The 17,741-nt window shown below is 42.3% G+C and overlaps 1 long non-coding RNA gene across 1 annotated transcript in view; it reads right to left on the bottom strand.

Moving 5' to 3' along the window:
- Positions 1-17,741, bottom strand: part of LOC115591491 (uncharacterized) — a 63,654-nt gene that overhangs the window by 27,707 nt on the left and 18,206 nt on the right. The window contains exon 2 of the long non-coding RNA XR_003985974.1: positions 16,947-17,116. This is a non-coding gene — a long non-coding RNA (uncharacterized LOC115591491). The remainder of the gene's footprint in view (positions 1-16,946; positions 17,117-17,741) is intronic.

Raw genomic sequence — 17,741 nt, 5'->3', positions numbered from 1 at the left:
TGTCAGGTAGTCAGTAATCCAGGAGATCATTGTGTCGTCTACACCCATCACCCGCAGCTTCTCCCCCAGTAGCAGAGGCTGAATGGTGTTAAAAGCACTAGAGAAATCATAGAATGTGATTCTCACAGTGCCTCCGGTTCCTTTTAAGGATTCGAGTCATTATGAGTCACTCTCTAAATTGAACCAGGTTGTGCGAGTCACTTGAGTCACTTGAGTCAGTATTGCCTAATCACCATGGAAACTCAGTCCTAGCCCATTGTCTCTTAACCACTAACGTAGTAAAAAAAAAAAACACAATGCAATAAAACATTATATACATGATTGGAAAAATAAGAGATAATAAAATAATATAAAACAAAATTAAACAAATACATAATACAGAACTGAGGTAGGAACAGTTTAAAAGGAAAAAGCTCCCAAATAGAGATAATAATAGCCTACTTACAATATACTACTTCATATTTTTTAAGATCAATCGACATAATTTCATTTTGTTATGCTAAATCTATACACCAAACCTACAGTAGCCTATCTGCAGAACATTGTGTATGTTATTTCAGATTCTTGAATAACATACACAATATTCTGCAGGTAGCCTACGACAGAAGCCATTCTTCCACTTCTGAAATTCATAGGTGGAAGAATGGCTTCTGTTGTACTATGACAGGGATGTGCCTTTCAAGCTAATTCAAGGAAGTCTAACCCAGAGACTTCGCTCCCTCGTCTGCTACTCATTCAGAACGTAGCCGGTTGTTTGCGCTATCCTGCTCTGCCTTGAGTCGTGGCTCGCAAGCTAGTGCTACGACGAGTCGGCTGTGTTTCCGGCTGTGTGCTACGAGCTACTAGCTATGAGCTACTAGCTACGAGCTTGCGAGCCGCGATGCCGAAAACACGGCAGGCTCGTAGCTTGCGAGTCGTGATGCCAGAAACGCCCGGGAGCCGAGATGCCAGAGGCTTGCGAGCTAGTGCTACGACAAGTCGGCTGTTTTCCAGCATTGAGGCTCACAAGCTAGCCCACAAGCCAATAAGGGAAACACTCGTAGCTAGTAGTTCGTAGCAAGCTTTTTATCATTTTAGATTTGATTATAGTAGGACTCAAGTGATTCGAGTTAATGATACTAGAGATTCGCAACTCACGGGTTATTTTAATGAACCGGGTTAAAGATCCGGATGAGTCAAGATTCATACACCTCTACTGCCACGGCAGCAGAGCTGTGAGGTTTCACTCTATTCTATGTGTTAACTTCCACCAGGTCAGGCAGATACGCAGGACTTCTATTTTTGGCGGACACGGGAGCCACGATGCAGTAAATCAGCCAAATTCAGCACAGAGCAGACAAGAAGTCACACACGGAAACAGCAGCATAACATCCGGTTACTTTTCAAAATAAAACTCTCCGTGTTGACACCAGCACAAAAATCTAAAAAAAAAAGAGACAGATACAAGCTCTTCTACTAATCCTTCGGTCGGGAACACTTCATGTTGTCGTGTTTATAACACATACCTATAACTGCGGTCGCAAGTGATTATGTAATAATCACGGGAACATCTCGGTCTCGCGTCTTGAGCTGTCTGGCAGTGCTGCACTGTGGCAGACTCAAAATGCAGCTGGTGGAGGTTGCCGTAAGGCAGAGCAAAACCGGACCGGAGCGGGAACACAACGAACATGCATCCTGTGGAATTGCGGGGTAAGTTCCAGTTTAGCCCCCAGCTAACATCAATAGGGATAAAATGATTTTAATGTGTAGCTCTTCCGGCCTTCCCAAACGTTTTCTGACCAAATGGATAGTATCATGAAAATGAAACGAGTCATTTCAGGGGGGGTGTACACAAGCTACATCTACAATTAATGTCTGTACAGTTGATTTATGGTTGTTTGTGGTGTGGTTAGCACCTGTCACTAAGGGCACACTCACACTAGCCAATCCATACAACGCTCAAGCATGTTTGACCCCCAAAGTTCAGTTTGTTTGACTTTTGTGAGTGCTCTGTATTGTGCTCAAGCACAGTTCAATTTCTTGGCCTTGGCACAGTTGGACAAGGTGTGCTTCGGCACGGTACGTTTGCTCATGCGCGAGCACACATGAACGCAGGCCAGCAGGGGACTGGGAAGTAGAGACAATCGTGATTTGGCTCAGTGCAGAGAAGCCAGGCCAAGATGTGAGTGTGCCCTTGTTACCTTGGAAACACAGCTCGTACTTGCACTAGCTTTAGGCTAAAACCTGCATTTATTTATATGTCAAGATTACAGTTCATTGTCTGTAATTGATATTAAAAGGTGATATAGCCAACTTAAGATTTGCCCATTGAACAACTTGTGGCTCTCTTAAACAATATTAAACAAAAATGTTAACATTATCATTTAAGGTCATGGTCTTTTTCATTTGTGTACAAACATTGTTCATTCCAGAGCAAATCATTTGCTTTGTGAAAAATTACTAATTTTTGCTTTTTTCAGTTTTTTGCCCCCTGATTTTATTAGAAACCATACATCAGAGTAATAAAACTAAAAGCAGCTTTATAGACCAGTCTCACATGTTGTGACAGTAGTATTTTCATGTTCATCAGGTTGAACTGATTTACCATGGCAGTGTCGGAAGCCCACTCTGCACTGATGGGGTCATTGGGTACATCTTCATGTAGTTCTTATGTTTACAAAAGATGCACATACAGAATAAGAAATTGGATGTAATGATTAGATATGCATGCACGTCTAAAATATTTAATGATATTATTAAAGCATACCATGAGCACCTAATAGCAGTCGCACTCTTGTTTCAGTTGTTAGTTCAAAAGGTAAAACATTAAAAGGCAAACAAAGAGCACAATCTGCACTTGATGTTTTTGTCATGCAAAACTTTGAAGATCAAAAGAACAAACATCTAGTTTGTGTTTTCTTTGAAGAGTTAAGACCTCTCAGAGAGTTTGATGTTCTCTTAAAAGACACACACACACACACATTCAGCAAGGTAGTAAACAGCTTCTTTAAAGCTTAGCGACACTATCTGATTGATTGTTTTGTGGACTGTTGTCATGCTATCCTCTTCCCTGTACTATAGCAGCTTGACTCAGTCAGATCGGATCTGCAGCCCCGCCTCCATGACGTCACCCACCTCGCTGAGCGTGCTAACACTCTGAACAGACAGAAGATGCCCGCATATGCTGGCACGTTATTGTCGCATGCGTGATAATGTGGTTACAGCAGAAACAGTGCGGAGATGAGGCGACTGATAGGCAGCAGCCAGACACTGATGGAGCTGCTCCACTGACTGTGCAGAGGAGGTGAGAACGAGAAATGTGATAAGATTGTTGTAACATCTCTGTTCCTGACCCCTGCTAAAACACAAGGCTCTGAGGAAAACATATGAGCCACATTTAATACACATTCATGTTTCTCGGACAATGAATTCCCATGACTTTGGCGATCCCCTGATTTCCTGTTAGTCCCTATAATAGGTTTGTAATTTTAGTTTTGTGTGAAATTCCTTGCCAACTACTGGATGGATTGTTGTGAGCTGTTACAGATTTTCAAGGTCCCAGTGGTGATACTCAGATTTTTTCCTCTCGATTGCCATTACCAGCTCATGTTTCAACTTGTCCCACGCTTTGATTTAAGACCAAAAACCTGCAGAACTAGTGACATTCCCATCAGCCTCAGCTGTACTGCAAATGTAAGTGTGCTAAGAGGCTAATTATTGCCTGCTTACCTGCATGTTAGCGTTGTCGCTGTGAGTGCGATGATGGGACATTTTGGAACTTATTGGCAATGCAGCCAGATATTTTTAATGAGACGTTAATGAGATTGTCAAAAACCCTGATATTTTCGATGAACCATCAGGACATTTTCAAACTGTGTTTTGGGCAACAAAATATATTTTTGAGCCGGTGTCAGAACAATTTTTCCCAGCATACTGGCAACAAAAGTGAACATTTTTGAGAAATGTGGGACATTTTTGATGGGACATCAGGACATTTTTGAAGCTGTGTTTATGGCGACAGTACCAGGTAAGCAAACATGGTCTTCTCCTAGCCCAAACCAGGTGTCCCTAATCCTAACCAGCCCATAAGTCCAGTGTCAGGGCATAAAATTCCTAGTTCTACCTAAAGAAACGCAGAGTTCAAACATATACGTGGTTTGCAACACTGTCAACATTTATTCTGGCAGTTGGGTTATGGCCTCACAGAGCTGCTAGCGCATCCATCTGTAGAGATGTTTATGTTTTTAACGAATACAGTCTGAAGCTACAGTAACTATTGTTGTCTAAATTAATATCAACATGGCCCAAGGCACTCCACAGAGGAATTCTGAGCAGTGACAATTTATCCTCGGTGCCACACCTCGCATTCATGTCAACAGTAGCACTATAAATAAACTCATCATTGTCACTGAGGCCCAGCACTTCAAGACATCAGCCAAAGTTTCCATAGAAAAATAAAGCTGAAGGGTTTGTCGCACCATGAAATCGACTTTTTCTGACAACACAGACTGCAAACCTGCGCAAAAAATCTGACAGACTGAGCTGTAAATCACCTGGCAAAAACACACAGACACACACACAATAAATCATCACAGGTGCTAAATGGGAGAATAGGAGGAGGGAGTGAACGAGGAGGGGGGCTTTAGGTTAAAACCATAATTATGGGCTTTGTGTTATTTTTAGAGCTGCAGTCAGAGTGCTAGCATGTTCAACAAAAACAATAACAGAAACTTCTGCAGTACTTAAGCCACAGACAAACATGTCCTCCTTAGCTTCTATCCAAACCCATATGAGTAATGTCAGACCTGATTCATCAGCCCAGCATTACAGGCTCAGCCTAAGAACCAAACCCAGGACTGAATAAAGGCCAGGAAATCAAAATTAGCTTTGTTGGTGAGCGTGGAGGGAACCCCCTGTATCTGGTGATCCCTGCGCTATTGATATCTGTCAAAACAACATTTCAGAAGAACCAGTTTTTTAATAGCACCCACACACACACACACACACACACACACACACACAAGCAGGCCTCAACTTCTCAACATACACGCGATGGCATACTCTCAACAATGACTCACAGCTATTACCTGACACCATTAAGCATTGTGAAACACTAGCTGGGTTACCCTCAGAGTCACAATCTGTCAGTCACTGTTTCCTCATATTTCAGGCTAATCCTTTTTTCAGACAAACACAGGTGAGCAGCAAATAACACAAGTATGTTTGGACATGTTGAGTGAATGACCAGGCTGCATGTGGCAGGTGAGCTGTCACGCTCACTGTACATAAACTGTACAAACCTGGGCGAGTACATAAACCCCTCACAATAACACTGGCCGATATGATAAGATACAAGATAGCTACGTTACAGCAGGTGATGGGAGAGTAGAGCTCCCGGGTCAATGTCATTCCCATTCTAGTTACGTAAAATGCTATCTAAACATTGCACAAAGCAGATAGGCGTCTGGTATTGTCAGTGTAATCCCTCACCTGTGTTGACGACGAGGAATACACTCGTCACATGACGTGTGTGTAGGTGTGAGGAATGTTTTTTTCCATCTAGTAAATGTTGAGCCGTAATGGTGTGGCCCTGCGCTCAGAGGCCTGTGTCTGAGCAGTCTCAGCTCACATTATAAACTATAAAGTGTAAACATGCACAGGAGCACAGTCCTACAGTTATAGTGAGACAGCGGGGACTGAGTAGTGAGCTGTCAGCAACACAATCACAAGAATATGTTGAAACTTTACTTTCATTAGGTTCAGTTTTGAATTATCTGTTGTTGCAATGCTGTGCTTATGGTCTTGTAATGTTTAGCACAGCAACCACTTAGTAAGGGTTAGTTAAAGATCATGTTTTGGTTTAAAATAACTAGTCGCCCCAAACATGACTGAATATGTTCTGATATCTCATTTTAAAAATCCAGTGGTTTTGCACTTACCTTATCTCCTCCTTCTCCTGCCATGAAAGTCAGCTCATATACATAATCTGTGTATGACACATATAGTGAGATGTTGATGTGATACATATAAAACAGATTTGAACATTTCCTTGCATCGCAGAAACGTGTACAATACCATCATTTTATTCTGGTGACTGGGCTGGCTCCCAGTGGTACTAGTTTCCTAGCGGTTACCAGTTTACCAGGTTACCAGTTAAGTCATTGTCTCCACACGACCATGTTGATGGAAAGTCGTGCGATGTTTTGTCATCCACCAAACATCTCTCAAGCTTAGCAGCAAAACAGCATTGCAGCATTCTCCTAAACAACTGAATCTGACTAGCTTCAATAAATAAATGAGAAATCATAAAATGACTCCATACTGCTCAATCTGCCCAGTCTCCAGAAGCCCTGAAATCCCATACGTTTTATACACATTTATTTTTGGCCAAATTCTTCACTGCTGACCTAAAAGTGTTAGCACAACACCCTTTCTGAAGTGGGTTCACAATTCTGGTTCTCAGCACACAAAAGAAATGTTTTGTGTACCATTACACCCACCCCTATCCTGCGAAGACCGGACAGTAGTCAGCCTCTGATTGGCTCTGACAGTTTTTCTCAAACACTTACAGGCTGGACACACTTAATGTGTGTGCAGTGCTGCTACATGACGTTACCTCTCGTTTATCATTTCGGTTTCAAAGTTAACAGGTTAGACCGCTCACACTGGATACCTGAGATACGCTTCCCACGCACGTGTCAATTGTGGATGTGCTTTCCGTGATCTAGGTATATGAAATCACGCCAATTTCAACACAGGGTTCTCTGCAAAAAAAAAAAAAAAAACTCCTGAAAAGCATCTGTAAACAGTCATATGACCATCACCAGCATTTTACTACAGTGTTAATGTCTTCATGTGTGGGAGAGAATACACACAACAGGTGAGGGCCGGTTTCTTTTTTTACTGTGCACTATCTTTCTTTCACTTTCTCTCCCTCTTGTTCCCCCTTCGGCTTTCTCGCTCTCTCAGCTGGGTAAAGAAAAATTGTCATCATATTTATTGATAACTATCAAAATCAAACTCCATGTAAACAGATTGGTCAGGCAGGAGCAACGCAGCTGCCATGCAGCCTATGTGAACACAAACACGCAAGTGAGCCTCATCAGCTTGGTGACACAGCGGCCACCGCAAAGGCATACAGTGTGTCCAGTCTGTAACCATCTATGAACAGCAACAGCAGCCAATAAGACGCACAATAACTGGCTGACTTTATAATTTTTTGAGTGTGATTTAAAGTGTGGTTTTTTTCTGGTAATTAAACTCCAAGCCTGTATATGTGGCCTAACCTCTGATCCTAACCCGAGAAGCATACAAATCTGTGGTTCCTTGGAACAGGTTCTCTAGACACAACACAACCTGTAATCTACAATCAACTGTAATAATAACAAGAGGAGCTGTAAGATGCTTTAAATTCTTATGATCCTTTTGAAAAACATCCATGTTTGCTCTTTGTGTCTTCTGAATGTGGCTTTGAATGTCCACAGTCAGAGTTGAAAATCTCTTAACTGTATTTTGCATGCCTCTAATATCACGATGGGTCCCAAAATCTAAAAACTTTAACAATATTTTTGTGCCAGACACTACAACTCAGCAGAAGTTCAGACTCTTGCTAAGAGACAGAGGGAGCTCCTGAAATGAGAAGATCCAGGTTTGTGATTGCAGCAGCAGGCCTCTCAACCAGCGCTCAGCTCCCTCTCTCACACATGGACCACCTGGGTGATCTGTTTATGGAAGCCATCCCGGCTCCTGGCCCTGAGCACATTCGAGCTATTCATCCCTCTTTTGTTTAAAGAAAGACCATTTATAAAGTCTACTGCATGAGCAGTATGCAGATTAGAAACAGAGTGGCTCGTCCAATCAGTTCAATGCTTTCAATATGTATATAAGGCTGCTTGGCCCTATAACATAACCACCGGGACATTAAAGGCTCATTTCCCTGTTTTGCATTAACATTATTCCTTTGGTGGATTAGCTATAAGAGAAATATCCTTAATCCTAAATGAAAGATGTTCCCATACTCCAAGAAGAACATCATGTAAACTTTGATTTATATAAAAAAAAAAGAGGAGGAGGAGCAGCAGGTATTATGTGTGTGTTTCGTGCGAGGCCAAAGTGTTTCCACAGGTTAATTTGAAGGGAGCAGCTCCCGCTGTTATCACGCACTGCAGAGCACTTTGTTTTGCCGCTGCCGTGAAAAGTGTTTTTGAGCTAACCCAAACACAGTCTATAGTAACAGTGATATTATCTACCTGAGCACGCGGGGCCCACCTGCGGGGCTCTGACACAGCGAGGGAGATGTTTTACCTCGTCTGCACGAATGGGCCCGGAGCACAGGAGGGAGGAGGAGGAGGGAGGCTGGGGGCGTGTGGGAAGGAACACACGGAGGGGGGGGGGGGGACGGAGATTTTTACAAGCTAACACGCATGATGCTGTTTGGGCAGGTTGAGCCTGCAGACTCGCTGACTTTTCATCAGCTAGTTTTTCTTCGCCTTAACGGCCACACTGTAATTAATCAGATGTCTGGGTTGGATAGGCACGCAAGGGCTGGGTTCAAGACCTTTTGTTTGGATAGATGCCTGGTCAGGTGTGTAGCTGTATAAATAGTTACCGCCTGTTTTCTCACAACGCCTTTCAGAGAAAGTTCAATTAGAGTGGTGTGGCAGCAACACATCTCCTGACATGAACCAGCCTAACAGTGCAGCAATTATGGTTTTCTTCTATTTTAGCATAATTGGAAATCATTAGACTGGAGAGAGGCAGAGGAGTGCACAACTCACTGACACATGATTCTATTTATACCTCTTCTAACCCCTCAGTGAACTTTTAGTGCTCTCATCTCAGAACTGAAAGTGTAACCAACAGTTTCTTCCAGTGAGACACTGAATGAGGCACATTGAAGGTCATTTGACTGAAAAGCTTTGGGACACAATCATAACACTGCATTCACTAATCCTGAATTAGTAATCCTGTTGTCATGACCGCCCACCCCAGTCACCAAGCAGGTGCCATACACCTGGCTGCCCCAATGGCCAAACCTGTTTCTCCAGCATGTAGGGGGAGTTAACAAATCTGACAGTACGTACATTCAAAGACCGGATCTACAGTATTTCCAAATTAAACAGAAGAGCTGGGGATTGTGCCAAAGATCACACCAAAAACTTCAAACAGCTAAACATCGGCTGCTGACACGTGAGTGGCATTCGTCCTAACTGATAATAACGTTTAAGTGGATGGATAAGACGGGTGTTATTGTTTATTTCTATTCCACTCAACTATCTCCTGAAAGAAACTAGTATAAATGTAAGCAATTTCTTATAATTCACAAGCCGATATAGCTACTTCACCAGGTCCAGGTGTGTGGATACAACCCAGAAATTGCAACAGTAATACAACTGCATCAACTCCATCACACTGAACTGCTTCAAGTGCTAGAAATGGGAAATAGTAGTAGATAAAGTGGGCCATGGTGCAGTCTGAACAGGTGAGTTTTCCATCTGCGATAGAGGATGTGTATAGTTTCCGATGGGTTGATGACAATGGGCCGCTTGTTTCGTCATTGTTGAGCAAGAACAGCAAAGAGTGGTCACTTTAGCTGAGTGGTAGTCGGGCCTCTCTCATGGTAAGGGGTTATCAAACCAATTTGTAGTAGCAGAATGTAGAGGACAGATAGGAATGTATGGTTTTGTCCTGATTGCAGAATGGGCCTGAGCCATTTACAGCATGGCCAAACTAGAATTGAGCAGCCACCAGGAGCCTGTTCAAGGTGGGAGGTGAAGTATGACCAGCCAGGCTACTGCATTTTGGAGCAAGTTGCAGTATTCTGGCTAGAGAAGACAAGCTGGACCAGAAGCAACTGCACGAGCAAATGTATCCTCCTGATGTTGAGGCATGACGAATCTGCAGGAGCAGGTCATGGTTGTTGCAGCAAGGTTGGCAGCAAAGGAGATCTCAGTGTTATGTGACTCACAGAACTTCTACAACTTTCATCGACATGGATATCGCCTGATTAAATCATCATTACAAAGGATTAACAACTGCTTTAGAAAATATCTTCTATGATGAAAAAACAAAAGGTTGATGGTACAATCCTGGGCACCTAAAAACAGTGAGGTGTGCATGACTCATGCAATCAAAAAGCTTAAAATTCTGTTATGTGCACGGCTATTAGCGAACAGAAGCTAAGAAACTGAAAGATCAGGAAACTGGTTTTACAATCTGCAGTTAAACGTGGTCCATTTTTAAGTTCTGTGTCAGGAAGAATTCTGCAAATATGGTGCGCTCACAGAAACTGTGAAATGTTATGAATTCATACAGATCTCTGGTTCGCTTCTCCTCCATGGCAATGACAGCCGAGGCTCATGGCTATTGTCGTATCTATAGCCATCGGCTTGCCAGTTATTAAATTTAAGAAATTACTCCGGTGATCTTAGCATAAACACACTGTATAGGATTGCTGCATTGTCCATCATGCATCTACTGAACATGTTTGACACACGTACATCAATATAGACACAGCTTTGCAAGTTTTTGACAAGCTGTGAGGAAAAAATGACATCAACGATGATTGTAATACAGAAATATTTCATCTAAATGCACTGAGGAATATATGTAACTACACACTTAAAGCACCATACGTAAGGGATTGTTAATATTGTCTGACCTGTAATACAGTTTGCCTTGATTGGTCTTTCACATATGTTTAAGATCTGTTGAAGACCGTCTATCATGCAACACTGACGGGCATGTTCTACTGTGCAACATTTAATATTATCTGATATGTTTTACACCAGGTTTGCTGTGCAGTCAAGCAGCTGCTGTTTGCTCCAGTGGATCAATGCAGGAGCGGAGGCAGGACACATAATAACCCTGCAGCCAGCTGGAGGAGATTAGGCCTTTTTTCCCCAATCAAACTTCCGATCCTTAATGATATTCATTTAGGAATTATCACCAAATCAATATCTAATGGCCCTTACTACAAACAGTAGTAAACAGTAACATCTGCCCAGAAGCAAAGGTTTCTAATTTCCCCTGCAGTGAGTCATGTAAAGTCCACAGAGATAAGAGAAAAACGTTCTTACTAATAACACAAGAACATTTGTCTTTACATTTGATATTTTCTTTGCAAAGAAATTTCTCTACTTTGGGGTTGCGGCCGCCAAATCAGTGAGATTTTAAGACTGGCATTATGCTGGTGTTTAATATGTTTGTAGATATGATTTTGGTTCATTACAGCCTATTTGAAACTGCCTCTCTACATGCAGAGCAGAGCTACAACAATGAATTGATTAAGAAAGATGATTGAGAGAAAATGATTAGTCAACTATATAATAAATTAATAGTTTCAATGATTTTTCAGGCAAAAATGTCAAATATTTGCCGAATCCAGCTCCTTCAATGTGAGGATTTGCTGCTTTTCTTTGTCAGTAATGGCAGTAAATAGCGGGTCTTTTGGTCTTTGGACTGTTGCCTGATAAAAGAAGCAATTTGAAGACGTCACTCTGGGTTTTGAGAATTTAGATATTTCATTGTTGTTTCATTTCCAATACCAATATTGGAACTGCCACCAATACTGCCAAAAAATGCAGGTATCATACCTACGAGTACTTGAGTCTATGCACCAATCCGATAACATGTAATTTAGAAACAAGAGTCTTCTACTTTCCAGTTAGCTCCATTAGCTCTGCATGATGTTACACACTGGAAATCAATTCTTCTTCACTGCTCTAAAAGCCAACACAGGAGGTCGCTAGGTGCTGGCCCTGTCATCTACTTTTTTTTAGAGAAGAAAGAAGAAGCTAGTTTCATGTGAGTCAGATGAAACCAGCACCATGTCAGCTTTTTGGCAATATTTTACTCTGGATAACCCCACCAGTAAATGGTGACATGTTCAGTATGCAGGCTGTAATATAGAGGGATGGCACTAGTGTTGCCAGTTATAACACCAGAAACCTCACTAAGCATTTGAAGATGCATCACGAAACTGCTCTCCCAAAACATTTTGACACAGTGTGGGAACACATTTCATTTAGGGAATTATTTAGTCCTTGATTTATGTGAGTTGCTGTTGCACTAATGTTTTAAACTGTTCCATTTAAAAAGTGGCTGCACTCTTTTAAAGGAATTGTTATTTTTTCCTAGATTTCTTTATTTGTTCTTTGTTATGACTGCCTGTAAAAAATAGATAATAAAATGATGTTGTATGGCAATCATATTCTGCAAGGTCTTACCTGAGCCAGGCCATACAACAATCACAGCATTCACTTTACATCCATACAGGGTTAGTTCTATATACAGCTAAATAAAAAAAAAAAAACGAAGATCTTCTTTTTTTTTTGTTAACACAAACTGATATTGTGTCGGCACTCAGTATTGGCCACTACCCAAAGCCCAGGTATCAGAGTCCATATCAGGAAGGAAAAAATCAGATCAGAACATCTAATTTTATCGGCTAAACGATTAACTGATGATCGATGATGAAAACAATCCATAACTGCCCCCATAACAGCGAGGTACAATAATGATTACTATAACTATTTCATTAAATTTGTGTGACAAGTTGATAGCTGTCTCCCTGGCTGATGTCATTAGACTTCCAAATTGAGTTATAGACCATAAAAGTTTGAGAGATACACATTTACACGTGCAGTATTTTGTATTAGCAGCATAAGCAACACTTGGTCTACATAAGGGAAAGCAATTTGACTTAAGTGTTGAAATGATCGATGTACTGCTTCATAAATCATTTGCTTTGAGCCCATCTCCATGTCTTTCTCTGGCTTGTTTTCTCTGTGTTTGCTGCCTACAAGCTGAGACAGTCACTAACTACACTACACACTTTAGAGCTGCTTAGTAGTGACCTAATTAAGTGCCTGCTAAGGGTTCAAATGTGGGTATCTATCCCAACTTTTAGTCTCACAGCTAGGGTTGGTGAGTAACTGTAGAAGCAGTTTTTGTTTTAATTGTAGAAAATCTCTCATCATCTTGACAGCAATTAATAAATCAAATGCTCTGACAAATTAGATAATAAATATCCAGTATATGTGGCTGTTACAGTCCTCTAATAAACCCATCTAGTGGTCTGATTCGCCCACCTGTCTGTCTTTCTATGTTCCTGCCTGCCGGCATGCCCTCTGCCCATGGACTCATTGTGCATGACAGGAGTTTTCCACGAGGCTAGGTGGAAAAATAAAACAATAAAAAAGACAACCATAACAACATTTTATGTTTACATTCATTATGACAATGTTTCTCAGCCAGTGATGTAGTAACAAATGGTTAGCCAAGATAGTGATGCACTGTGCCCGCAGTACATAGCCGCCGAGCCTGTTGTTCTGCAGCTAGCTAACTCAGTTGCACTAAGCACACAGCCCCTGAGCCAAAGAATTAATAAGCGGCAGTGACAGACTGTTGTCCAGCCGCTACCCAAGTACCACTAAGTATGAAGCCAAAGAACGGTGCCACAGAGGCTGTTAGCAGGAAGCACACAGCTACAGCAGTAATGAGTTACTGTTTGTATTAATAAGACCGTATTCTAATTTATTTTTGCTGGACTAAAAGCTCAAGAGAACGCTAAGAGAGCTTAGCTAAAGTTAAGAGAGCTTTTGGAATGTAGCGAACTAGCTGCTAACACATATCTCCCAGCTTGCCAGCAAAAGCTGTGCGGCAGTCTGTGTCGGTGTAGTCAGGCAGTGCACATTCATGTGTTTTGGCGGTAAGAATGATGTAAGAATGAATATAGTTGAATATAGTTCAGGCTTTTGCATGAAAACTGAACATCTGCATTTTCTAGTGTAAGAAAAGCTTACAAACCTCCTTCCATGCAAACTAAATTTGGATTAAAACAATTTTGTTGTCACAGTACAAAGTACAGGGCATGGGCCTTTATAAAACTGTTATTTGTGGTGATACATACTAGTGGGAAAAAGGGGATCTAAATATAATCCACGGACTAATGTTATCAATCATCAAGGTGTTTGTTGGGTTTGTCTGTGGTATGATTCCTTGGTAACTGCTCCAATCATTACTATGTTTGCAGTTAAAGGCCCCGAGCTAGATGTTCCACCTCTCAATCAAAGAAATAAGAGGGGCGGTTACGGTTCAGACGGTGCAAAAATAGCGCTATGGAGCCCCGCGGTAGGTTGAGAGGCAGGCGAAGCATCTCGTGCAAACCACTATGCGTGAGTAGAGTGTTTGGATCCTATTTCAAGTTTAGACAGAAAAGGGCTGAACGGCTGCCAGGTAAACAGTGCAGCGCAGGTACTGATTTGGCCCTGTGTTTATGATTACACAAAAACAGCCTACAGCGCTGCTGAATAGAGGTAGGTCCTATCAGCTGCAGCGATAAAGCGAGGTGTCTATGGCTAAGATCAATCATTGCTTCTTTTACTTCTTCATCCCCCCCCCACCCCCCCACCCCCACCAGCACCACTGACACCACCACCACCTAATCTCCCTCCATGCCTCCCAGCTCGGCATGCGAGGGGACTCTAGCGTGTGAAGAGTTGAAATGGACGATAGTAGCAGATAGGGCAGGTATCAGGCCTGTGTTTCCCACATGGCAGCGGTTCACTGACAGACATGCACTAACAGTAACATTTTACAGGAAGAGTGCACTCAGGTCTTCTTCAACCTTGATTAGGTTATGTTTTGAGTTCCTGTAGACTGTAGACCCTCATCTGATCTCAAGTTTTGGAAGATCTGTTCAAAGGCACCAGAATCGTATGAGGTGATGGTGCAGACTGTCGCTGTGCAACATCAAGGAGAAAAGCAGATACCAATTTGTGCACATGGAGAATGCACAACTGCTCACTTTTGGTTAAGGTTTTCAATTTTATCTCATGACGACACTGTGCTAATGCCCAAAAACCACTTGGTAAGGGTTCAGAAAAGACAATTTTTTTGGCTTAAAATGCCATTTTAGACGCCACAAACACATCTGGAGATTTCCTGTTTTAACATTAATAATATCTGGTTCTTGTCCTCACAAACACGGCTGCTTATTGTCCCAAGGTCTTCTTCAGAATACCCAGCGGTTTCTCACAAATATTTAAAGGTTTTCTTGAACCTTAGTCACTCACTTGCCAGCTTTCTCATCTGTTACTCCACAACCATAACCTCCATCTCCCAAATTAAAGTCTGGTAGTAAACATTTTAAGTGAACGTGATACGGTGCATTTTTTTAGAGATGTCAGTATGGTATGGTATGAAGCCTATGACACATACAAAACTGAACATATCGTTGGTTTGCGAAAATGTTAACTGACAACATTTTTGCCCTAAGGTCATGTACAAATGTGGTATATAACCCACCAGACGCAGTACTTTGATCGACCTGAGGGGAACTTAGTTAGACCTGAGGGAACTTGGGGACCAGGGGCTCACTTAAGAGCCAACGATGTGGATAAATAGACAAACCAATAGGCTAATCAAGTTGGCATTCAGGCTGAACAATGGTGCAATTTTGGTTGACCACAGGGGCATTTAGATTAACCGGAAGCAGACTTGGAGGTCCAAAGGTCACCAGAAGACCAGAGAAGCTCTTTTTCAGACCAGTGGGCCAACTGATGCTGCATCTAAGCCAACCAGAAGGACAGTTGGTGATGATGGGAGAACATGGACTCATCAGAATGCCACTTGTATCAAGTAAACAAAACTTGTGGTACTCTTGGATTGACTACGGGGGGATTTAGCCAACCAGAGTTGCACTTAAGCTCACCAGATGGTCTTTTTAGAATGAAGGCAGGGGCCCATGGGCTGACAAGAGGGTTATGTAGATCATCCAGAAGGACATATGGGGTCAAGAGCGTCACATTGGGATGAAATCAGTATTATGGCTGACTAGATTGGCACTTGACTCATCATAGGGCCTCCTGGGTTCATCTCTGGTTGGTGTAAACAGGGGAGTTTACACCAACCAGTCCTCCACTTGAGGACTTTAGAAGCATTTGAAAACAAGACTTTGCACTTGTAAGAGGACGACATTTTGGCAACCCACATGTTGCAAAAAAGAAGAGTTGATAGAAAGAGCCCCCCTCCCTTCTCTTTTTTGCAAGCTACTAGTTGGAATTGAACAAATAAATTGCATGTATTAAGGATATTGGTTGCAGGGGGGACCTGGAATTACATCACTATCTTTGCATGTGATTCAGATCCTAGCAGTGCCAGGCTGCCTTTCACCCGCACTTCACCTGTACTTCACCTCTCTCCTTAATTACTTTAATTACACCCTTGTTGGCTCCGTTTATTTATATGTATCTATTTTTTTTCTCCCTGTTGGTCTGGCAGGGTGTGAGCACCTCACGTAAGAATGCAGAAGAACCCAGAATAGCAACATGTGTCTGCCAAGTGACTGCAGGATACGCTGTCTTTTTTATCAGATTTCATTTATTAATCGCTGACACAGAAGCAGCAGAGATTTACGCTCATAAAACCGCACTTATGAAAACTTTGTGAGTCACTGCATGTACTGTATTCACTGTCCGTGTGTGTCAGGTATCCAATGCTTCACGCAAGCAGCTGCTTAATAGTGCTCTTGATACAGAAAGTTTTTGTGTTGTGTATCACAACAACTTCGTGGGAACTTTTGGTTTGTTACTGTAAAGTGTTCAGGTGTGCCTCTGATTATATGGACTGGGCGCCCCCCCACCATTTATCTTCCACAGCACAAAGGTATGATTCTACAGAGGCGCAACAAAGCAGCCAACAAACGTTTAGAGGGCCTCATTGTTGGTTAATTACAGTAATCACTGTTCGAAGAATAAACTAGATGGAATGTATGTGTCTTACTCCTCTATTTCGATGAAGCACATGCGCAATCTCACACTTTCACACAGCTGCAGACAGACATACACCCCCATACACAAACCCCTGCACCGGTGCCTACTGTGTTGAGTGCAGGAATGAGTGGAATTGATGTGGAATGTCTGATTTTCAGCTTGGCTGTGAAGTAGACACACTGCCGTACCTACCTGTGCGGCCAAACGAAGCATGTCGACTATCAGCGGCCTCTGTCAGACTGAATCTGCTGCAGGGAATCTTGGGAATCTCAGCAACGCAGCGCCTCTTGTTGCCGTTCCTCCCTGCCCTGCTCGCCCACAGCCCGTACTTTGTTTATACAAAGACATGGGGGCTGGACACCCTTCACTCACAGAGAAGAAAGAAAACAAAGATGAAATACAGGTAAGAAGTCATCCAGAGACATGCAGACAAGGGTTAGCGTGTGAGCATAGACCGCCGCAGAGGTGGGGCTATTTTTGGAACTGCAGAGGATTCCTCCGGTGAATTTACATTGCTGGAATTCCACTCATGTCAGCACTTAAAAGAGATTTCTCCTCCTGCTTGAAGGAAACACTTTAAATTTCAATAGGTGAGCTACAACAACAAGGTGCCAAATTTAGAGGAGACACGCTAACAGGTTATATAAGCATGATGTGTTTCTCTTGTTGTACAGCAGAGAAGAGTTGACTCTTGTGACCTCAGTGACCTTACAATTAAAACAATTAGATTCCATTAAAAATATCATTTTCCAGCAGAACCTGATGCTAAAAGATGATCCTGACCTTCTCAAATGCTCTGAAATGAGCCGTAATCCAGATATCCGGAGGGAAATGATAATGCGATACTTCATTGATCCCAGTAGGGAAATTGTCTTTCCACTTCTGATTTCAAATTGCCATGTGGAGGATAAAAACTGAACACAGGTGTGCTGTCTTTCACACCAAATCACTGCAACACAGGTGTGTGTAGCTGTCTTGGCAGAGTAC

Source organism: Sparus aurata, chromosome 11, assembly GCF_900880675.1.
Source record: "Sparus aurata chromosome 11, fSpaAur1.1, whole genome shotgun sequence".
In the NCBI taxonomy this organism is placed as follows: domain Eukaryota; kingdom Metazoa; phylum Chordata; class Actinopteri; order Spariformes; family Sparidae; genus Sparus; species Sparus aurata.
Note: the sequence above shows the minus strand (reverse complement) of the source record. Positions and strands in the feature narration are given on the sequence as shown.